We start from the raw sequence: 26,004 nt of genomic DNA, 5'->3' as shown, positions 1-26,004 counted from the left end.
CTTCTTCTCATTCTCTGTGAATAGAATAATAATTTTTGTGTCATTTCTATTTCCCTAGGTAGTTCCCACTGTGGAGTCGGTGTCATTAAAAGTCTCATGTATTCTCTACTCTTATAACCATCATTTAAACTGAGAAAAGCTTAACAGCCAGTCCCCTGATAATTTGCTTTCTCATTCTGTTTCTCATGCAGACTCACCCTCTTCCTTCTAAAGCTGAGGGTCAATTAACAAAACGAGAGAACCTTGGCTTTTTTTACAATGGAGAACACGTTGGCTTCATCAGTCATATTACGTGAACTATTGAAACACTATTTTCCAGAAGGCCTGTGCTAGTACATCCTCGGGGACTTATTGGGCAATTCTGTGAGTAATGGGAGAAAGCAGCAAACGCAATAAACCAAGAGGTGAAATCATGAGAAGAGAGAAATGGATCTTAACAGGATGGCTGCTCATAGTCAACCAGTTTAATTTCACATTTCTACATTATGTTAACTTTTCATCCACATGCAAATTACAACCACGGTGACATTAAATCTGCAACTAATGTCCTATCAGTCTACAAATAAGTGTTAGAGAAAGCATTTGTGAAGCATGTAGTCATTACGTGGAGAAAGGCAGGATTCTTGATAAATCAGTTTATAAAGTAATGTCACAGTTGCCTAATTTCTCTTCTCTGATGGAGCTGGGATATTAAGAAAAGCATTTGTAACCCCCAAAATACTGATGCGGCTCATTGTGAAAGTTGACGGTCAATATTGATCTCTGAGGATTTAGCATTCAGGAGTTAATATATACCCGCTGGCTGGTATAATCCAGACTGCTGGCACTGTCTGTTTCTGTGGCTGCAGACATGCCATTTTATTTCATCATGCCATGAGCAATGCTTTAAACCCGTTTTATCCCTGAAATTCATTGAGCACATGTATTTGTGTATATGCAAGGTGTTTGGTGAGCACTGTGTGTGTGAGATGGACATACTTATTCTGACAACTCAGAGTCTGGTGAAGAGAGGTGATAAAATCAGCGATTACAAGGAAATGTATTCTAATATTACTGGTAACCCCCCACACACACACACAAACACACCTACTCTTTTCCTTGTTCCACAAATTTCAAGAATGCCCAGGGCTCTCGTGTGACCTGTGGTTTCTGGCTATATTTGGAGATATTGGAGTTTATAATTCTACAGGGAGGAGACTTTAAAAGCCACTCAACCAGCCCAGAAGCACTCAGTTCTTTCATTTGGGCCACCTTAAGGATGGACGAGGTGCAGGAAAATTTGAGGACAAAAAGTTATTTTCCCCAAAAATTATTTCCACTCAGTTGGCTCACTTCTTAAAAACTCCCAGCACTAGCATTATTAATGATGATCCATTTCCTTCAAAAATCCTGTTAAAATGCATATATTTTCAAAGAGATAGTTCATCAGCCTGCTATTAGTTATTTGCACCTTAATAACTGGTTCACGGCGCACATAGCAATTAACTTGAAGAACTTCAATCCAAACAATATTAATTGTGCTGCTAGAGTATGTTAGGTATAGCATATCACTAGGATTAAGAAGATAAGATGATTTCTGCTCACAAAAGACTGTTTAAATTTGGAGATAAATATGAATAGGTAATTTCAATATGATACGGAACCTTACCAGGACTGGCTTTTGGTAATGGAAGGGAAAAGAAGTGTATAAGAGTCAAGGAAACTTGTTTAAAAAAAAATTGAGGCCAGGGCTTCTCAACCGTTATGTGCATACACATCACCTGGTGATCTGGTCAAAATGAATCTAAAAGGCCGTCGGTGGGGCCCGAGATGCTGCATTTCTAACAAGCTCCCAGACAATGCCTGTGCTGCTGTCCACAGAGCCTACTTTGTGTGCGGTAGGTCTAGATAAGCAATCCAGCATGGAATCCTGGCTCAGTGGAGAAGGCAGGAAGGTCAGGAGTTGGCTGATGAGTCAAAAGGATTGATTGATTTATGTGAATCAAAGCACAAGCTCTAGGAGCAAGGGACTCTTATCAGCTGAAGTCGTTGGAGTCTGCTTTCTGAAGACATATTTGGGAACAGAGTCCCAGAGAGCAGTTTCCAGGCTCTTGACCTCACGTGGAAAGGTGCTGGCGTGGGTAGTAGATGGCCGTCAGCTGTGGCTACTTGACCATCAGCTGTAACCAGTTAGCCAATTAGCCACTGATACAATTGCCGTGGCTGCGTTGGTTAGTCGGTTGGTTGGCACGCAGAGAAGTGGACAGCAGGTTGCAGGTCGTGTGGATCCAGCCTCCAGTGAAACTGTATTGCCTCCAGAGAGACTATAGTGCCACCAGTGAAATAATAGTGGTATGACTCCCCTATCTATGGCTCCTTGGGTGTTCCTTTTTGGCCTAGCCATATCCTGCGTTCTTATGTGGGGAGTGGGAGCAGAGACCCCGCAAGCCGCCCTGCATGACACATGGCGCAGTGAGCAGGGTCTCCCGCAGGACAAATGGCGAAGCGAGCAGGGTCTCCCGCATGACACATAATTCCCTATAATGTCAAGGTAATACGGTCTGGAGGTGATCAGTTTTCTGAGGTGGTGATTGTAGTGAGTGAAAGAAATGGACTTGGAACAAATACGTGTTTATAATCTTAATGGGAAATTGCCGAGGGTTTGGAACCTTTTGCAATCTGAAGAGACCTAAGCTTCTGGTAATATGAGAATCAAATGGAAGATATCTATACTAAATAATTAATTTGAGTCATCTGGAACCATCAAGGCTTGTATGAGGAAAATTAGAACCCTCGGTCCCTTGTTTAGAATTTATAAGAAGCCATGATTAACCAGCCAACTTTTTAAAGGTCTTTAAAAAAAAACCACACAAAAGCAGATCAAGGTCACTTCTTTTTCCAATTATGTTTTCTTAGAATTTGTGAGTCATAAATGTGTACTAGCGGTGTCATTTGTCCTAATTGGCCATCATCTGTCATTTGCCATGTTTCCTAAATGAGAATTTCATAAAGTGATACGGGTCTCCAGTACCTCAGAGGTCATTTACCCATGAACACCAGTGCTTAAGAACTGGGCTGACCCAGGAAGCTTGGAAACTTTATTAGAAGTAGGAAAAACCCATTAGTTCTCCTAACTTGAAAGGCGGCTACAAATGAGTGCAGTCATACTCCCATTCACATAAGTCTGTGCCTGGGTGTTCTGTACTGGGAATCAATCCATGTTGAAATGACCGACATAACCAGTGCGTTTTCTACCCTTCTAACAGGGAATGCATGGCACATACGAGTACTATTCTATCTTTCACAAGTTCACACCTGCCCAGTTAAAAATTGTGTTACATTCATCTATTATTAAAATATATTAAAAGACCTTCTTGTAGGTCTGGCTTTAATGGGCTTTTCTTTTGTTTCCTTGACAAAAGCCAAATTTATCATCTTTGTTACTTCTCCCTCCCTCAAGTTGCCACTTCACCTGAATTTTTTTGTTGTTGTTTTTGCCTACAGAATTTTTATTTCTTTTTCTGTCAGCACTTGAATTGAACTTTTCTGTGTCCCTGTATTACAGCTACTGTGGGGAAGACAAACTATATCTAGATCTATACAGTCGCTGCAATAGTGTCTTGAATACAGAAAGATTTAAAGAAATGTCATAAGAAAGAAAATCCTGAGTGTCTTAATTCACTGAATGGTGTTGCCGACTACCTGACTGCCCGCCCCAGAAAGGTAAACTCACATTCTCAGATTGTTCTCAACGTTCAGTTTCTGGAGCAGCATCATTAACGAGCTTTGCCTAGAACTTGTTAGAAATGCAAATTCTGGGGCCCACTCAAGACCTACTAAGTCAGAAACTCAGCTTTAACAGTCAGTCCTCCAAATGATTCTGATCACAGTCAAGTTTGAGAACCACTGAATTCAAACACAGTGAGGTTAACATTGTATGTTCTGTAGACATTTCAAATTGGCTGATTTCAATTTACTGTTTTCCTGTTATATTTTATAACACACACACATTTTTGTAGGCCCATAAAAAAATCCCTAGTACAAATACGAAAAATACTATGTGGTGCTTAATGGATAAATGATACTGCTCTGGTGTAATCCCTCCACAAAGATCTTCTAGGAACAAGGAGTACAACATAGTCGCGTTGCTGCTGAAAAAGGAAGCACTATGCATAGAATACTTGCTGAAATAACCTGTTTAGACACATGCCTTCCCCACCAGACCTGTGCTCCTTGCAAGGGCCCTGTTCCAGTACTGGACCGCTGTGTCTATAGTGTCTAACGCCTAGAGGGCGTTCAGAAAAGTGGTCAAACCACCAAAATGAAACACGGTTCCACTAGCTAGAGCAATGGACGTAGGAACCTTTACTTAGATTTATTACATGCTGGTTAATGATCTGATGTTTAGCTTAGTTCTGTTCTCTATTTCATTTACTACAGCTTGGCTTGATTGGTTTAATTAATAGTAACCACCTAATTAGTAAAACCTGAGCATTACTGACTTGGTAATATAATTTAAAAAAAAAAACAGATTTTGTCCAGCAGATGTCAGTAGAGCTCAGTTTAATAATTTCAATTGTTAATGAACTTGAAAATTTAATAAAGATGATGGGAGGGAAAATACTTGCAACCAGAGTAGCATTTCAGTGTTGACATTTTAGGAAATGGCATCTACATCAAAAAATCCACGTAGTAATTCAGATATATTGGAAATGATGCAAGTATTGACTTCAAAACAAACATGGCATTAATGGTCAATTTCTTCCACTTAAAAGTTTAGAGCAATTGAAACTGGATGTCAGTTATTGTTAACTAAAGTGAAAATCGTAAGAGATGAGGGGAGTGCAAGACTGGATATATAAGACTATTCAAATATGTATTATGATGCCAGTTGAGACTGTTTTCTGAAAACTAGAACTTTATTGACTTTACCACTTATTTAGACCTCTCTTCTTTCTCAAGAGTAATATTAAACTATACTTTCATGGTTTTAGAAATACAAAGGCCTTTCCCTGGCTTTACAAGGGGAGAGGGCAAGATAAAGGGGAGCTCAAAAGTGTTATGGTTTTGGTTTTATTGAAAGAAAATTCACTTAAAATTCACCAAGCCTGAAGTGTTTTGAAAAACACTGGTGAAGCCATAACACTGGAAAATTATTATAATTATCATTAGTATTACTAGGTTTTTCCCAGTTCTGAATATCTAATTTGTTTATACCTAAGAAAACTTAGCTCTTTCTAACAAGCCTGGAAAGGCATATCTTTAGCTGGAAGAGTGTCCTGGAATCAGGCCTTCTATGTCTGGCCTCTCTCTCTAGGCTCCTATCCCCCTCAACCCCCAGTGTTCTCTCTGCACTCCCAACCACAAAAAACCACACACCTTCCACTCAGTGCCTTGAGGGCATATACATGAAATCCCACCAAAGGACTTTGGTGGTGGGGTCCCTGCCTAGAGGTCTCACGGGGCTGCTGCAAGGATAGGGCAACGGTATGGATACAAGATGGATTATCAAAAGGCCTTCAGGTTTCCTGCCACATTTTAACTAGGGCAGGTCCATTTTCATGGAGAGGCTGTCAGCCGGAAGTAAATGAAATGGCTCTTTTGATGTTCAGTCCCCTCAACACACACACACACACACACACACACCTCAAACTCAAAGCTCTATTACAGTCTTCACGTCCTCCTTTACTCTGTCCCATCCTCAGTCCCCCCAAACCTCCCCTTGCCCTAAGAGTCCCCGATGCACCATTCGCAGTGGATAAGAACTTTTATAAAAATCGCCTTCCTCTGCAGCAGCCCATTTACTGTACTTTGAAATTACCATATCTTAATGAGGAGAAAGGAAGTTTATATTCTCAGCAATATTAGAGGATTAAAAAAAAAAGACAAGAAGCAACTGACTTTTATTAATAACTTTGCTGGAAAGTGGCAAGGCAACATCTGGAATACTTATTATCCATTTGGCATGCTGTTCATCTCCATGGGTAAGATTCAACATGACAAGCTCTGTCAAAAGGAAATAAGCTCCATCTAGTTAAATTAGAATGATTAGGGTCATTTAGACGGAGGAAGTCTAATCTGTGTGGATCTGGAATTTTATACAAACTGGAATACCTAAGTATTTAATCTTCCCTGAAGCTCAATTTAAAATTGCATAGAAGAGACTATTGCATAGATCTATAATAAGATGAGACATATTAGAAATTAATTTAACTATTACGGCACCATGAAAATGTAGCCCAAGAAATCCAAGAATGTTTCATTTGCAGTTTGTACACAGTAATAGAAGAAAATGCTTTGCTGCAACTCATTAACCATTCTAGTATTGTATGAACTCTGTAAAGGGAAACTGGAGTATCCACAGAGAACTTGAATTTTTCCTACTGCTTTTTAAAAATTCTCCTACCAAACTTACACTGTAAAGTAAATGTTGACAATTCAATCCTAACGTTACCTTCTACAATGTGAGTACTCAAACTTTCTGGTGTCGTGGACCCCTTTACTAGTCTGTTGATGGCTACGGATCCCTTCTCTGAATAATGTTTTATATACAAAATAAAGTACATAGCATTTTTGTTTTAAATATGTAAATAACTTCAATATGTAGGATTATAAAGGAAATCAACTGTATTAAAATATAGATATCAAAGTAGTTTAATGTGTGTAGTATGTATGTTTCTTAGCACATATAATAACAAAATCTAGTGATATAGAATCTAAAAAATAAAATAAATGAACAAACAAAACAGAGACAGACTCCTAGATACAAAGAACAAACTGATGGTTGTCAAAGGAGTGGCGGGTTGGGGGGCTGGGTGAAAAAGGTGAAGGGATTAAGAAATACAAATTGGTAGTTACAAAATAGCCGTGGGGATGTAAAAGACAGCATAGAGAATATGGTCGATAATGTTGTAACAACTATGGATAGTGCCTGGTGGGTACCAGACTAATCAGGGTATCACTGCATAAATTATGTAAATGTCTATCCACTATACCGAACACCTGAAACTATTATAAAATAATATTGAATGTCAACTGTAACTGAAAAATAAATCAACAAATTTTTAAAATCTAGTGGTATATCTGATAACTTCCATAATTTGTAGTAATGATGAAAAGAAGTAACTGCTGTCATGTGGTATAAAAATATGGATGATTTCTATGGATAAAATCTCAGGTAGTGCAGATACAGCGGTTTGTTGCCTATGTTAATAACTGAGGGAAATGCTTAATTTCAGTTAGAATTTGGTAAAAATTAATGTGATTGTTTTCCATCCATGTTTATAGACCACCAAACCCATGTAACATCCACCAAGGGTTGGTTAAGAATTCTAGTTCTATAGTTAAGTAGATGGTATGACGCTATTAAGATGAAGGGTGGTCACTGTAGCATCTGGCATGTTTTGACAACAAAAATCGGATGCAAAGGGCAACTGGCAATTTCTTTGTTAGCTGACTGACAGACCAGACATCTAGGAGGACTGGATTATTCATCTGGATCACAGAAGAACTACTTAACATCCACTTCACTTTGTGCCATGCTGCCAGACACACAGGCCCATCCCGGACTTGTGAGAGGACACTGATTCTAATTACCTGGTTTAAAGAACTGATCAGAGTCCCCAAGTCATTTGGATAATTCTGTATCTTAGGGTACTCTCTTATTCAAAATATCATTTTCACCTGTAATGTAACAGTAATAAATCTTATAGTTTCTTATAAATGCTTTATTACATTCTTTGGCATAAAGAGCATAGCACTTTCCTTGGAAAGGTTGTGTTTCAATTCAACATTTTTTCAGTGCTTATTCTGTGCCAAGGCCATGATGGCTGGGTGCTGGGGAGCCCAAGCTGAGTAAGACTTTGGCACTGTCCTGCCTTTAGAGAACTCATAAACTACTGGGAGAATCAAATGAGTAAACAACTAAATCCCACATCAAGCTGTCGTTCTCATAGTATTACCAAGTAATTGGACTGCAGAAGAAACCGTCCTTCTGAGGCTGGAGGAATAAAGATTGCAGAGAGGAGAGCCAGGGTAGTCATCCTCAAAATAAAGAAAAATGTGGAAAACAAGGAGGAAAAGCCAGACCAGTCAGGTAGGGTTAGTACATGCAGAGTCCTGCAAAGACATGAAAAGGGTTGGCATGTTTGAGGAAAAGGTGCAGAGAGATGGGAGGTAAGTGAAAGGACATAGTTAAGAGAGGGGCTTGGGTTTCTTGTTCAGCAGTTTGGATATTCTCCGGTTGGCCATGGGTTATCTGACCCAGCAGCGTCAGAATCACCTGGGAACCTACTGCAGGTACATAGTCTCTGACCCCCTACCAGACCTACTGACTCTGAAATCTGGGGATGCAGCCCATCAATGTGTGTTGTAAGAATTCTGATTTACGCTAAAATTTGAGAACCACTGTTGTCTATAATGGGAGCCATATCACAAATGATAGGTTCAAAAAACCATCAAACTGTAGAAAAACCCTCCTATCTTTGGCAGAGTGAACTGATAAGGCTGGGTTTGCAAATGGAAAGATGACTGGTGCATCCACATAGAAGACAGGTTGGAGAAAGGAAAGTCGAGATGCAAGAAGACCATTGGTAGGCCATGCCATATCTCAGGAAAGCCCTGGCAAGGACCAGAACCCAAGAAGTGGCAATAAGGATGAGCAGAGGGGATGAACTTGTGAGAATGGGGGAGGGGAGGCAGTTGTGCGTGGCGAATGAGGGAGGGGAAATGTCAAGAATGATCTATTGCTTCAGCAACTGCCTTGAAAGGCTTGCTTAGAAGTCCTTTAGCATGTCCAGCCCTTGATAGTGCAACCAGAACTCACATTCCAGGCTCTTTTACAATTGCAGTTTAGAAAAGGAATACATAGGCCCACTCTTAGTGATTCATAGCGCATGTGTTTGAGTTGTTTTAGGAAATAACCTATCCAAGGACCAGGATTTTAGGAACAAAGAGAAGAACACACTAACAGAAAAGGCCTGATAGTGGGCTTCTTGTGAAAGTGACTGATGTCAGGGCTGGGGCAGGGGAAATACAAGATGAGCTCGGAACATCTTTTCGTACACAAAGTAAAGAAATGCTAGGAAAAGTTTGAGGAAATGTTGAAACGACACCGGAGCTGGCCTGAAGCAGCTCCTAAGGGCCAAATACTGAAACAATTTGGCAAGAAAATAAACACATATTACTGGATTATGAGCCAGGAACACAGCATCACTTCTGTAGAATTCCTGACAAAAATGCATAACCTCAGTCTAATCATGAGAAAACATCAGAGAACACAAATCGAGAAACATTCTAAAAAACACCTGAGCAGCCCTCTGTTCAAAAGTGTCAAAATTACAAAAGTAAAAGTGACCCTAAAAGACTGTCACAAATGGGAAGACTGACACATGACAACTAAATGCAGTGTGGGATCCTGAATTGGATCCTAAAACAAATAGACTAGTGGTGAAAATTGGGAGAAAAACTATAATATTTAAATAAAGTCTATAAATGAGTTAACAGCATCGTAAAAATGTTAGTTTCCTGCTGTCAGTAACTGTACATTGTAAGGTGTTAATGTTAAGAGAAGTGAAGACTATATGGGCAACTTACATACTATTTTTGCAACCTTTCTGTCAGTCTAAATTTATTTCAAAATTTAAATGTAAATAACCTAAATAATTGCCATCACTTGAATCCGTTTGCTGGCTTGTAGAACTGTTCCAGGTAGATGAACACCACCAGGGAAGTCTAATAGCTACAATACACTGTCACTATCTTGAGACTGGGAATTTTATCTTACGTGTCTTGATTCCCTACAGGACGTAGAGGCTGATTTACTTTGAAGCCTCATGAAGCTTAAACTTCAGAGCTGCTTACTCAAACAGGCCCCAATGAGTGCTAGGAGTTGCTGGGAGCTGCAGAATGTTCTATCTAGCTAAGGAGCACAAGGCAGTTTTCAATCAGAAGCATCTCTATGTAAGGAATGTGGGTAAATTGCCTACAGAGAACTCAGAAGCAAGGAATTTAAATCTCTAAGCCTCCAGTGACTTATGATTTCTTTTCTCATTCTGAATAATTATTCAGTTTTGCACCTGTTTGTATTTGCCCTTGTCTTTTTTTAAAAAAATCATATAAGATTCAGTTCCAACGTACTGGGATAAGCTTCTGCACTCAGCACAGGTGCTCAATAAACATTTCAATTAAAGTACTAGAAAAATAATCCCTACTTCTGTAAAATGGAGTTGATGATAACGATCAGTCACCTAACAGCAGAGTTTGAAAGGACTAATTTTGGGAGGATTTTTACATAACAATTCTCTAAACAGCACCTTTAATCTTTAAAAGTAACTTTACATTTACACTCGTAGCATGTTAGCAGCTTCAAGATCCTTAGAGATTTTCAGATGGTTCCTTTTGAAAATAGTAAGTAGTCCCAGTGAGGTTAAGTAATTCAAGAACACATAGCTAGTGGCATATTAACGAGGGGGTGGGGGGTGGAGGGTGAGGGGAGACACAGGCCTACTGATTTGGGAAAGGTCAGGGAAGGATTGTCAGGATTTTTAAACACTGCCCTAGAACAAAGTCTTCTATGTTTTTCTCTTACTGGTAACTACTATCCAATCCAGAAAACCAAAAGATAGCTTTCTCCCTCTTTTGTACCCTTCATAGCAACATAGCACAATTTTAAGAGGCAATGATTAAACACTAAGGTAGCCTAGTACACATTAACCAAACTCAATAGTCTTAAATCTAAGCAACCAGGCTTCTGCATTAAAAGAATATAACAAAGTAATGCAGGATTGGAGTTGGGTTGGTTTGGGATTGGGGTTAGAAGAATGTTCCGAGGGGCTGAGGAATCTCCTTCAGGCAGGTATGTGCTCCAGAGAACACTTAATGCCCACAGACTTTTGCAGTGACTGCAGTCTGTCACCATTTCTCAGTGATTCCAAGATGAAACCAAATCCCCTGTTAGTTCATCCCCCATTAATCTGGAGGCAAGCCTAGAAATAGTTCCACTGCTACTTTAATGGCATTTGCGATGGGAGCAAATGTTCTACACGGTGGCGCCTGTTGGCTCTAATCAGATAAATTAAGGAGTTGAGTATGTTTCCACCATTTGGTTCAGTTTTATTTTAGTCCCCAGGTCCCTTTGCTCCCATTTGAAGGCCTGGCGCTTTCTCACTGGTAAAGCCCATATTGCCTTATCACTAAGAGAAGCTTCCTCAAGTATAAACTCCACATGCCATATCCGTCCTGAGGGACACCCAGAGCCCAGCTGTTCTGTAACATCACAGAGTCCACCTCTTTGTCTTGACATACTTAAAATCATCTCTCTTTAGAAATAAATTAATGAAGTCTTCCTGAGAGTGTATACTAGGTGATTTTTTAGAGTGAAAAGGGTACTTTTCAAGCTCAAGATATAAAGTCTAGGCCAATAGACCTGGCTTTGTTTACAGAGACAGTGTCAAGTTTAGAATTAAAGAATAACACCTAATTTCATCTTTGAAGAGAGCTACTACTCACATTGCAAATTTTCTTCTACTGTAGTAATATTCAGTTGAATCATATTACCTTGCTGATATTGTTTTTGACCTACAAAATTATAATTTTATGTGGTTCACATAAGTGTTTTTTTTATATCTCCAGATAACTGGTTCAACTCTCTATTTTTACTTCCTAGTGTAAACATCCCTTGGAATTCCTAATAGCAGGAGAAATCTCCTAACCATAATAACTGCAAGTGACATAGTTCTGGGATTCCTAGAAATCTCCCATAGTTAGAGTTGGTTCAGTGCTGACCTGAAACAACTTCTCTTTACAAGTTAATATGTTGCCCTCAAAACTGTAAAAGAATAAAAGAAGGCAAGGCTAATTGCTATTAGCTTTGTTCTTTCCCTCTTCCTATCTGCCTAACTATCTGTAAACTGCAAATCAGTGGTATTGACTGGAAAAAAATCTTTGCCAATCAAGTTATTTAACCAATGATAAGTCCATCTTCTATTTTACAGATAAGTTAACACGAGAATAGCATTTACATGTATAGCCAAAGACAGTTATGATGGCAGAAAAGATTTGAATCATGGTTCCAATACTTACAAGTTATGTGATTTGGGTAAATCTCTTAACATATCTGGAATTTCAGATCCCTCGAGTATAAAATGGAGACAAAGATGCTGATCTGCATTTCATAGCGTGGTTGTGAAGGTTTGACGAGATAATGTACATCAAGTGTCTAGTATGATGCTTGCCTCCCAGGCTCCTAGTGAGCACTCAGTAAATTACAATTCTTCTCCTTGTTTTATTTTTTGAAGGCATGGAATTAAAGATGCAGACAGCTAGCTGTTTATCTTTTCTGGAAGGAGTGTGGAGAAAGAAGAGCAGGGCAGAGTGTATTGTTCTATGTTTCTCTTACTAGCTTTCTGTTTGCTCCTTTCCCATTCCACTTTTTCCTTCCTTCCTTGGAGTCATGGCAAGAATTTACCCATCCCTGCTGTTAGATCAGTTTCCCAAGCCTTTGAATTCAAAGGGCTTGAGACTAAATATAAAACTTAACAACAAATCTTGAATATCAGCTTTAGTCATTCAAAATGACTTCCCAAGGAGGCATAGGAGGCCTTTTGAGATGTAAAGAGTGTTCTATATCTTGAGCTACATGGAAGTAAAAATTCATTGTGCACTTGATGTAAATTACACCTCAATAAAAAAGAAAATTAGAAAAATGACTTCCCTCCTTTGTATTTGTCTTAGAAACATATCTTTTCATTGTTTAAGTAACTGAAGAAATGGATTCATGTTAGAAACCCTAGGTTCTAACTCTTGTTGCCATTTAACAGAATTGATATTTTTAAATGAATTGGGGAAAAGCTTTCAAAGATTAGTACAGACTTCACCAGGGTAGGAATAGAGTAGGGCCAAGAAAAATAATGCTTCTCAGTCCTCCTATTTCAACTGAAAATGTCTGGTAGAGAAAATGGAAGTTTTGGAATTGAACGTAGTAAAAATAGAAATTACATTCTGCTGGGCAATTTTACCTCACCATCCCCAGTCAGGTATAAATGCAAATATATTCACTTTTTATCCTTAGGACTTAGCACAGTAATAGACACATAGGATCTCAAGAAGTTGGATGACCACTCATCCCAGTAGTGTCCTGATTTTATGCCTATTTTTCTGGCTTAGTCATTAATTGTGCCCCTTTTCACTGACAAAATTGTCTCAGTTTGAAAAATAAATCATATGGTCATCCTATCAAGAAGTGTTAGTGTTTATTTCTTTTGTGCCTTATTTTATCACTACCCTTCTTGGTATTGCAAAGTGACCTAAGCCAATTTGAGCTTCATGATCAGTAGGTCCTTTTGGTAGATATCAGTAAGCCTCTAACAATAAGAGAGAGAGATGAGAGCTATATCTCCTTGTAATCTAGCTACCAGGTTGGCATATTATCTAGGAAAGCAAATCTCAGACAGAATTCAGTCATTCATACAAAAATCTATTAATCAGCAGTCACAGAAGCATTCATATAGGCATACAGCCCATTCTGGGAAGCTCTGTGAAGACCAGCGCTGTCCTTTAGACACTTGTATGAGCACCTTGCACAAGTGGTGTCCCAATGCAGATATGATGGTGCTCTAGCAGAAAGACCATCAATTTTCTGGTCAGGGAAGTCAACTGACTTCCTGGTTAATTTGTGGGGACCAGGAACAAATAGGTCCTAGGAATAGAACACCTTTTTAAAGGGTGTTGGGTTGTTGATTTCTCCATATTCATAAATCCCTTTCTAGAGGTGCCTGTTCTATATTTCTAGCCAAGCCATGTATCTTTAACATCACTCAATTCACCATCAAAAAAGCATCTTTCATTTCCTTCATGAAACTTAAAGAGCTCTCTAAGGAGGGTTCAAACAGCAACATGTAAAGGTATTTACTATCTCTGGAATGTGGACTCCAGAAGATGGTTTTTCAAAAACTAAAGAACCAGTGATGTAAAAGAAAACTACAGGCCGATATCCCTAACGAACACAGATGCAAAAATCCTCAACAAAATATTAGCAAACAGAATTCAGCAATATGTTAAGAAGATCATACACTACGATCAAGCAGGATTCATTCCTGGTATGCAAGGTTGGTTCAATATCCACACATCAATGAATGTGATACACCACATTAACAAAATGAAAAATAAAAGTCATATGGTCATATCAATAAATGCAGAAGCATTTGATAAAATCCAGCAGCCATTTATGATAAAAACTCTTAGCAAAGCGGGAATAGAGGGATCATATCTCAACATAATAAAGGTCATATATGATAAACTCACAGCTAACATCATACTCAAAGGGGAAAAGCTAAAATCATTCCTCTTAAGATCTGGAACAAGACAAGATGGCACACTTTCTCCACTTTTATTCAACATAGTTCTGGAACTTCTAGCCACAGCAGTCAGACAAGAAAAACAAATAAAAGGTATCCAAATTGGTAAGGAGGAAGTAAAATTTTCATTATATGCAGATGACATGATACTACAGAGAACCCCAAAGACTCCACCAAAAAAACTATTAGAACTGATAAATGAATTTAATAAAGTAGCAGGATACAAAATTAATATTCAGAAATCAGTTGTATTTGTGTACACCAGTAATAAACTATCAGAAGGAGAAATTAAGAAAACGGTCCCATTTACAATTGCTTCAAAAACTATAAAATACTTAGGAATAAATTTAACCAAAGAAGTAAAAGACCTGTACTCAGAAAATTATAAGACACTGAAGAGAAAAATTAAAGAATATACAAATAAATGGAAACACATACCATGCTCATGGGTAGGAAGTATTAATATAGTTAAAATGTCCATACTGCCTAAAGCAATATATAGAGTCAATGCAATTCCTATCAAACCACCAAGAATATTTTTCACAGAAATAGAACATATAATCCTAAAATTTATATGGAACCATATAAGACCCCAAATAGCCATGGCAATCTTGAGAAATAAGAACAAAGTGGCAGGTATCACGATACCTGACATCAAATCATATTACGAGGCGATAGTAATCAAAACAGCATGGTACTGGCATAAAAACAGACACATAGATCAATGGAACAGAGTAGAGAGCCCAGAAATAAATCCATGCCTATATGGTCATTTAATCTATGACAACAGAAGCAAGAATTTACACTGGGGAAAGACAGTCTATTCAATAAATGGTGCTGGGAAACCTGGATAGACACATGCAAAAAAATGAAGCTGGATCACTGTCTTACAACATATACAAGAATAAATTCAAAATGGATTAAAGACTTAAATGTAACATCTGAAACCATAAAATTCCTAGAAGAAAATATAGGAAGTAAATTTGCAGTAAATAGTAATATGTGTACTGATATATCCCCTCAGGCAAGGGAAGTAAGAGAGAAAATAAACATATGGGATTACGTCAAACTAAAAAGCTTTTTTCACATCAGAGGTAACCATCAATAAAACAAAAAGGCATCCTACTAAATGGGAGAAGATTTTTGTCAATGATACATCTGATAAGGGGTTAATATCAAACATTTATAAAAAAAACTCATTCAACTCAACGCCAAAAAAACAAATAAGTCAATTAAAAAATGGGCAGAGGACATGAAGAGACATTTTCTAACAAGGACATACAGATGACAAACAGACATATGAAAAAATGCTCAACCTCACTAATCATTAGAGAAATACAAATAAAAACCACAATGAGATACCACTTCACTCCGGTCAGAATGGCTATCTATAAATCAACAAACAACAAGTGCTGGCAAGGATGTGGAGAAAAGGAATCCCTCGTGCACTGCTGGTGGGATTGCAGATTGGTGCAGCCACTATGGAAATCAGTATGGAGGTATCTCAGAAAACTGGAAATGGAACTATCTTATGACCCAGCAATTCCACTCTTTGGAAATTCCACTCTTTATCCAGAGAAATCCAAAATGCTAATTCAAAAAAATTTATGCACCCCTATGTTTTACTACAATGCTATTCACAATAGCCAAGACATGGGAAAAAAACGAAATGCCCATCGGTAGATGACTGGATTAAGAAATTGTGGTACATTTATACAATGGAGTATTACTCGGCCCTAAGGAAGAACGAAATCTTACCATTTGCAACGATATGGATGGACCTAGAGAACATTATGGTAAGTAAAATAAGTCAGACGGAGAAAGACAAATACCATGTAATATTACTTATTTGTAGAATCTAAAGAATAGAATAAATGAACAAACTAATCAGAAATAGTCTCAGAGATATAGAGAGAAAAAACTGAGGTTTGCAAGATGGGAAGAAGGTGGGGATGGGGGAGAAGGTGAGGGGATTAGAAAGCACAACTGGTAACTACAAGATTGCCACAGTTTGAGGAATATAATCAATAATGTTGCAAAGATTTTGTAGGGTATTTGATGGACACTTGTCTTACTGGGGAGACCACTTCATGGACGATGTAGGTGCCTGACCACTGCAGTGCACACCTGAAGCTAAAGCTGAATAATAATGAATGTCATCTATAATTTATATATATAAACATATTTTATATATATATATATTATATATATTATATATACATATTATATATATGTATATATATATATATAATATGTATATATAATATATATAGTCACAGGATATGGAATACAGCATAGGGAATAGAGTCAGTGGAATTGTAACAGGTATATCAGAGGGGTAGTAGATTGGGGGAGGGGGGTTATCACTTTGTAGAGGTATAAATGTCTAACTATTACATTGTTATGTACACCTGAAACAAAACAAAACAAAACCACCACTACAACAACAAAAAGAACCAGTGGAGTAATGAGCATTCTTATTCTTAGGGAATATGTTAAAGTAAACTATCCACATATACATCATACTCTCCATGTTTTAAAGTTTTAAGTATTTAAAATTAAATTACAGGCAATAATGTACTTGGTATATGTTCTGCATTACATATTTAAATACTCAGCTTGGATTGGTGAAACAGCAATAGAAGTACCCCTCCAAGGATCAACACTGAACTGCCCTCTCCCTTCCTCCACCTTTCTCCCCGGAAGCAAAAGCTAAGATATAATAAGCTTTGGAGAAAATGGAGTCTTAAGAGACATACACATGAATCCCTGTACTAAGTCATAAAGATTTATTGAAAAAGTGGTAGGGTAAACACTTCCTCATAGAACTCTGTTCCTCGCAGGACTCTCCCTTATACGGTGTTCTTTCTTCGACTTTCTCTCCCTTGCAGTTGGCCGGTATGGTAAGTGGGGCCCAGAAGTGTCTCTCATCCACTTTTGGATGTCAGGAAAGACCTGGATAGAACCACATAAAGGGAAACCGAGATTCGGGGCAATTTTGTTTGGGGAATGTAAAACATTTCTCTGTTTGTTTGTTTTTTCCTGTATTTTTTCCTCACCTCTTTCTCTAGCTATTAAAGGTAAGCTCTAAAGCCTTTTTGCCCTTGACAAAAGGGAAAAAGAAGTAGGTCCTTTTTACCTGCCTCAAATCTAGACCTTAAGTTAAAAGAGTAAAAGAGTCATCAAAACTCACATTAATCTGACAAAGCAAAGTAAGGTAAAAGACGAGGAGGGATTCAGGGTCAAATCCCTAGACGGTAATAAGTGATGTGGCTGCTTAGAACATCCCTCAGGGTTCTCCCAAGGTGGCCATGCAGTGGTTGTCAAATCCAAGTTTGCACCTGTAGCCTCGTGTTGTGCCACACACACCTTAGACACTCATTCCTGTCCATGATTAATAGTTCTTGCCATTTAAATATCTGTCTGAGCAATAGTTAAGACAGAGAAGAGAGAAAGAAAATGAACTGGTACATATGCTGATAAAACTCATACTCAAACTTACCCAGGCAAGTACAAAATGTTACAAATTCTACAATTATATCACAATTGCATTTATTACAATGATGATTAAATAGGTGACACCAGCTTTCAAAAGCTATTAATTAATTGCCTTGAGATCAGAGAGTTACTAGCTTCCACACTGACAAGTACTAAAGAAATAAAACACCATAATTTCTGAGCCATCTAGATTACCTAGATGTCTTATCGTTATAAACATTTCCCAGCATCATTTCTTGGACTGTTCCCTTCACTCATTTTATTCTGAGCTGCTTAAAAGGAAAGGACATTGTTCACATAATCTCTAAAAGCAGAGAACAAGGAGACACAGGAAAGGGAGTTCAGAAATATTCTGCTTGTGTTCGTTTTCATACCATAGCTGAAGCTTTGCTGCTTTGCCCCTTTTCCCTCTGAACTGCTCACACAGTAAACAAGATGCAATTTAGAATTATACAAAGAGCAGTTTAAGCCCATTGCATTCTCCAATGGCTTGCAACTAAATGTAATAGTACTGTATTTGAAAGAGCACTTTACCCTGCCTCAAAAAGTCCCATTGCAAAGAGAATATGCATGTCTAGAGGATTCCATGCTACACGTTAAATATTAATGCTTTCAAAAAGACCTTCACATTTTTACAAACATTTGTCATTAAATTTAGTTATTAAAACCAATTACTAGGTGTTCTAAAAATATTTAAGTGGCTGTGGATGCATATTAATTCTTACTACAAGTTATCTATATTGATTAGCATCATTTTACTAAATAAACTGATTTCAATTAAAGAATCATATCCCTGCCACTGTTGGATATGAGATCACTATGAAATTAATTAAGAAAACACTAAGAATTCTTAACTAGAAACCTGTCAACAAGGGAAGTAGCAACAACGAATGAGGCATTTCTCATGAGCTGGCATTTGCTCAGATAATGTAGGAAACCCAATGACAGTTTAATCCTCTATCCCTACTCTAATTGGAACTCATGCATTATTTATTCATCAGATATTTATTAAGCACTGCTTGCAGATCTATCCAAGTTCTGATCCCCCCAATCCAGTTGGACAACAGCCAGTACCTTGAGGTGTTTTCTGAATCTATGAATGGCCTTTACTACCTCTGAGGGAAGTTTGAGTCCCACCGAAGACATAACATTTTGAGTAAATTCTGCAGGAAATATAGCAACTAAAATAATAATAATAATAATAATAATAATAATAATAATAATAATTAGAAAACTAGTCACTGTTTATGACAGGCACAGAGGAAGCAAAACAGAATGAATTCTCTCTTGTCTCCCCCATTCACACAAAACTCCCCTCAATCAAAAGATGAGATGGTGGTGAGAAGAAGGGAATGGAGCAATTACTATGGGAAGAATCCCAATCTTGCCTGAATCTCCAGATTGATACAGGAGAGTACCTTGAATGGGGATCCATGAATTTCCTTCTGGGCCTAAAATTCCAGGTTGTATCAAAAAATTCCAGGAAATGCGCAGGAGAAGGTAAATGTGTACTTAAGCATTCAGTTTTCTCAAGGGGAAGCCAGTGGAGACTGCTTAAATGTTCAAGTTCATAGTGAAATATATTGGTCTAAGTATCGTCAATGTCAAATTATCAACAATGGGTGTAAAACTTCTAAGTAACTAGCAAAAAAAGGGGGGGGGAATAAATGAAGAAAATGTAATCAACTCTGAAAGACAAAGTTTTATACATATCAGATTCAGTTTTTGATAAAATTATAGTGAGATGAAATATACAAAGGTGTTACAAGTGACCCTAATCTCCTTTTTTTTGTTGGATTGTCCTGGAAACACTTAATGCTACCAGAAAGCACTGCAAGGTTGGCCTCTAGAATATCTTACAATCATGTCACTTAGCATAGGCACGTTCTGTGAGTATTAGTAGCCTGATTCCAAGTTGTTCATCAGTGGTAACCTTCATTTAGGATTAGATGCTTTGGAAAGTACTCTTTGGAAAGCTTTAATTTAGAAAAAGAGACCTTTTAGCAAAGAGTCTAATTTCCTCTTTACAATATAAAAACAAGGGAACTGGAGGGAATAAGGAGATGCTTGGTCTCTTCTCTGGATCATACATTTAGTTCTAAATGTATTTTAATTTAACCACAACCATCAACACACTTGAATATGATATTTTTCCAAGATGAAATCATTGGGAAAACCATCCTTCTGTATAGCACGATTACTATATAACTAAAGTGACAAGCCCTTGAGATTTTAGCACAGGCCTAGAGAAATAGACTAAAGAAGCACAATAGAAATTCCAGAAACATTCTCAGACACACAGACACTTGTTTCTTGTGTTGTAGGGGAAAAAAATGGACTGCTCCATACCTAGTCTAGAGATTTTTTATTATTTATGTATTAAAAGTGTATCCCTATTTTATATCATACTCAAAAATATAAAAATATAGAAAATACAAAAAAATGAAAGAACTTAGATTCATAAAATATTTCTTAAAAATGATTTCTTAAACAAAAAGCACAAACTATAAAAGAAATAAATGAATAAATTTGGCAACTTTAAAATTAAAAACCTGTATACAATGCATGAATAAAATAATACACAACACACTGAGAGAAGATATCTACAAACCACATAAAAATTACTTATATTCAGAATATATAGAGTTCCCACAAATGAATACAAAAAAGACCAAAAAAAAACCCTAGTCATAAAATGGGCAAAGGATACATACAGGCCATTTACAAAAGGCAAATCTGGTCAATTAGCATATTACTAGCAATGCTCAACCTCATTAATAATTGAAACGTAAGGTAAAATAAAAAGCTATTAATTTATACCCATTCAGATTGACAGGTGTTTTAAAAGCATGACTTTTTCAAGTTTTGGTGAGAATTTGTAGCATTAGAAACTCTCATACATGACAGGAGCATATAACTGAGGTCCATCTTTGGAGGTCAAACCAGTAATATCTAGCAAAGTTGACGATACCTGTACCCTATATACCTTATATATAAGGTATGTATATTCTATATACCTTAAAGAAAGTCTTCCAGGTATACAAGAACTTATATATAATAATGCTCATCTCAACATCAACAGGAAAATAGATAAATACATTATAGTGCATTTATACAGTGAAATATTATAGTCATGAAAACTGAATGAATAGAGCAACATGTATCAAAGTGGATGCATCTCAAAAACAATGCTGAATGTATAAAGCAAGATGCAGAAGTATATGTATAGTTTGTTATGAGTCCCTATATTTCTATATGCATGAAATACTTCATAATTTTTATAGGTAAGAAAATAGAACAAAATTTTTCATTATGAGTACCACAAAGCAGACAACTGGTACCCCTTTTTAGTGCACCCCACAGCATCTTTTAAAAACAGGGTTGACTCAAAGTCCGTGATGGTTCTTATGGTAAACAAAATTTCCTGAAAGGGAATTTATATTACATGTGGTTATCCAATAAAAACAAACAAGCAAACAAACAAACAAACAGAATCACAGTCTCCTTTCCTAAATACACTAGCATCTGATGGCATTAAAAGCAAGCAAATAATGAAGGAGTCCCCCTCACATTCCTTTAGATCTGCCAGAACCTTGCACAGTGAATCACAGCATTTCCTGGCATCTAGGCTGTTAGAGGTTGCATTTGCAAGTGTTAACAAAAAACAAGAGAAAGGAAAAGAAGACATCAGTTGGACTAGTTGGAGAAGATTAATTGTACATATGTAGGAATGCAAGATTTAGTAAATAAAAATACCGGATACTTAATTAAGTTTGGAATTTCAGATAAACAGCAAATAATTTTCTAGTGTAAGTGTATCCTAACATAAATGTACTGTCGTAACTCAGAAATTCATTCTAAGCATAGCAATTTCTATTAGAAATTAATGTGGAATGACAAAGGGGAAGAAAGAGAGAGAGAATTTAAAAAAAAAGAAAAAAACAGGTCTTGGCTATCTGACAGACCTGAATTTGAACTATAGCTCTCTAGCTGTGTGACTCCAAGCAAAATGCTTAACTTCTCTGAGCAATAGTTCCTCATTTCTTAAAAGAGTATAATAATATCTATCTTACCAAATAACTGAAATAGCATGTGTGAGAACTTGGCTCATTGCAGTTACTCAGTGAATAACTTTCAAAAACCAATTTAACAATTATTAAATGCTCAATATGAGAGTCCCTTTACTAGATATCGGGGCTATAAAGATGAATAAGAAATGATCTCTTACTCCAAAAGAATTCAGGTGTGTTTTTTATATGGAAGATTTTTACAAACCAGGAATGTTCTGTAATACAGCAGAGTGCGGAAGATGCAGACAACCACTTGATCAGAAATCATCAGTTTGACTTTTACATCCAAACCAGATGCCTTAGCCTTAGATGTAAGGACCTCCACCATCTAACCCAGAGATATCTTTGCAACTTTATGTCCTGCCTCTCCCTCTACACACGTACTCTACACTCATATTGCCTTGAGAGTGTTGAATCATTTAGGATTAGATGCTTTAGCTCACACTGTTCCCATCAGGCCGTCTCCTTATCCATTTATCAAAATCCAACCCTACCTTTGAGGTCTAATGCAAAATGCACTTCCTTCCCAGTGTATCTATCACCCATTTCCCTCAACCAGATTAGTGTCTGCCTCCTCTATTCTACCAGGTAAATTCACTTAGACCACTGCTGTGAACTCAATGGTTTAGGACTGTAATTACTCCTGTCTGTCACCTGCACTAGACTGGGGGCAGGAACACAATTTATCCATTTTTGTGTCACCCCTACATGTAACATATGGCACATGTATAGTAAAAGCTTATGTTTCCTTTCCAAATGGAACTAGGCTATTATTTCTATAAATGCAAATAAATAATGATGAGAACAAAATCCTTTCTCAGGCAAGTGCCTGTGGGTAAGGTTTTGAATTCAATTGATACTTGAAAACTGGACATACATTTTTTGTATTAAGTGACCCAGAATTGAAAATACAACTTTAGTGTAGATGAAAAGATAAAAAGTATATACTGTGAAGTAAGCAATGTGTAAAATACAATCTGTTTTTATAAAAAATGCCATCATTACTATATTATTTATATATATATTATATATATAATATATATTATATATATTAGATTATGTATGGAAAAAAACCTTGAAAATTATATGCTAAATTATTATTGCTAGCAGTGGAATTATTGAAAAATTTACCTTCTGTGAATTATAGGCTTCATTATTTAAATGTTCTACAATGAGCAGGTGTAGTTTTATAAACAGAAAAAAAAAATTAACTTAAAAGAGATAACCCAAGGAGTTAGGTCTTGGAGTCTTTTGCCCATTACTGTTTTCCTGCTAAAAATTTTCTTTAACATGAAAAATAAGACTTCCTAAAGGAAATGAATGGCAGTAATTCTATTTTTAAAGTAAAAGAAAACAAACACTTCTTATGCCTTTCTTCTCTTCTGTACCGGGGACCCAAAGGAAACAGAAACCTGGTATCATGACAACAGGACTCATGTAAAAGGCAAAAATAGTCAACCAAAATTATTTCCTGCATTTCTTTTCCCTTTCCTCATTTTCTGCCATACTTAGGCACCTGATTTTTTTGGACTGATCTTCATTGACGTTAGTTGAGAAAAATGTTTTCTAATACTGCACAGACTGAGTCAAGTGGAAGCCCTTCGAGTGCAGCATAGATTTAGCAGAAGGATAAGGGAAGCAGGCGCTTCAGTATTTTCCTGCCTCCCCTGCGAAGGTTAAAGAGAACTTAATTCAACCTGAAGTGCTGTAAATATCCTGAAAGGAAGCTCCTTTAACAGAATTGATGTAGGGGAGCTAACCGCTGTCTCAAAGCAAAAGCACACCCTCTGTAGTTTACAGCAGTTTGGGGCAGAGGGCAGAAGTAAAAGCATAGGGGAGTGGGACATGGAACCTGCTTCCCGAATTGGTAAGCAAATTAAGAATAGCCCCAGAACTATCATTCATCAAATGTTTTCAATACTTAAGGTACCGCTGAGAAAGTAAAACAATAAAAGATTAAAAAATTAAAAGAAGCATATTTCATCTTGAAATGTCCTTGAATGTTCAGTGTTTAATTTTATTTTGGGAACCTTTTAATCTCGGGACAGCTGTAAAGAACGCTTTTCTAGCTTCCTGGGAGGGAATTGAATAATAGGTGAACTCAGACCAGAACTGAGATGATTCTGCTCCTAAACAGAATCTCCATTCCTGTTTAGGATTAGGAAAAATCAACATTACAAAGATATTCTGCCTTTCTACAAATGCCAGGGGAATAAATAGAATAGAGATACAAGTAGGACTTTCAAATTCTGTATTTCACAAGTGTTGTAGAATTGCAAGGCGATTTTAGTTCTCGTGATCATGATTATTTCATTGAATGTTCCTCTTAGTCAACATTTCCTTCTTTTATTCATGTGTTCATTCGTGTATTCAATGAATATGGATTAAATGTTCATTATGTCCAAAGCACTAAGTACTAACACGCAGGGATACTGGTAAGAGGTTTCTGCTTCTATTCGCACAAGAGGAGAGAATGGACCCCACTCCTCCTCCCTTGCATTCTAGCTGACGGCTCTCATTCTTGTCTACACTGGGCCTGGCTCTGGAGACTGTTCACCTTTAACTAGTTACCTTCAATCTACATAAACTGATTCAACAGTGATTAGAACTATATGTGAATGAGGAGTTTTGAATCACATTTTTGAATCACAGTTTTGAATCACAGTTTTGAATAAGTTTTGAATCACATTTTCAGGCCCTCTCATACAGAAAAAAAATAGCAATTTAATGTAGTGGTTCATAAAACTTACTATACATTAGAATCATCTGAAAGGTTCTTTAAAGTTTTGATGCCCAGTCTACATCCATACTACACAAATCAGAATCTCTGGGAATGAGACCAGGCATCAGTGTGTTGTGTTGTGTTGTGTTGTGTTGTGTTGTGTTGTGTTGTGTTGTGTTGTGTTTTGTTTTGTTTTGTTTTGTTTTGTTTTGTTTTGTTTTGTTTTGTTTTGTTTTGTTTTACAACTCCACACGTGATTCCAATGTGTGGCCAAGGTTGAGAACCAATGCTTCAGTGAAACTCGGGACAATTATGAGTATGCCCTTGCATCTGAGATTTAGTTTTCTTTATTCACTAGGCTTTTCCTCCCCTATATTTCTGACAAGTAGCATGCTGGAAACTTCATTCTGTCAACATTGGGGTGTTGTTTTCTAAAGATCATTGACATATAGATTTAATTATTAGAACTTACAGTACAGCCACTCCAGGAGAACCAATGCCAAGCATCAAGACCTGTATTTTGCCAACGAAGGGCACAATGCCCAGATACTATATGAGGGAAATCCCAAAGCACTTACAGAAATTTAATCTGCAAATCTCTAAGCACTTGCCTAGTAATAAAAGTATAGCAACTACATCATATACAGAAAAAAAGAGCTGGCCATACTCAGAGTGCCCCTTCCTTCATCTCTTCCTCCCTTCGTTTTCCTGAACTATTTTGCAGCATTAGAAAGGCAAACAGAAAGAGCAGAAGAGCAAATATTTGTTGAATGTTTATATTTTTAAATTATTTAAAATACATGGGGAAAGCATTTGAGAAATTCTTAAGAGGTGAATCCTCCATTTTATAAACCTGGATTTATTTTCTAGAGTCTTTATTTTCAATATCCAAATTTTTATACCTAAACCAAACAATACATTAGGCCAAAAATGATCTAATGCAACCAACTGACTTTTACAGATGAAAGTGAGGTGTATGAGTTCCTTATATATTTTGGATATTAGCCTCTTATCAGAGGCATTGTTTCCAAAAATCTTCTCCCATTTGGTTGGTTGTCTCTTTATTTTGTCGATGGGTAAGGAGGGTGGGGGCTGGTAGATGAGGGTACAAGGGATCAAATATATATGGTGATGGAAGGAGAACTGACTCTGGGTGGTGAACCCACAATGTGATATATAGATGATGTATTACAAAACTGTACTCCTGAAACCTATGTAACTTTAGTAACAATTGTCACCCCAATAAACTTTAATTTAAAAAAAAAAAAAAAAGACAGTGAGGGAGGGGTACATTTGATTTTACACAAAATAATTACTTGGATAAAAGATGAAGTCAATGATGGAAGCAGCAGAGATCTACATAAAAAATAAGGAAACTCAA

General features: G+C 37.0%; 1 long non-coding RNA gene across 1 annotated transcript in view; it reads right to left on the bottom strand.

The window, feature by feature from the left end:
- The window catches only part of LOC141567179 (uncharacterized), a 140,838-nt gene that overhangs the window by 38,428 nt on the left and 76,406 nt on the right, over window positions 1–26,004 (bottom strand). The gene's annotated exons all lie outside the window — the stretch shown is intronic.

This window comes from Rhinolophus sinicus, linkage group LG01, assembly GCF_036562045.2.
Source record: "Rhinolophus sinicus isolate RSC01 linkage group LG01, ASM3656204v1, whole genome shotgun sequence".
In the NCBI taxonomy this organism is placed as follows: domain Eukaryota; kingdom Metazoa; phylum Chordata; class Mammalia; order Chiroptera; family Rhinolophidae; genus Rhinolophus; species Rhinolophus sinicus.
This window is presented reverse-complemented; position numbering and strand designations above follow the sequence as displayed.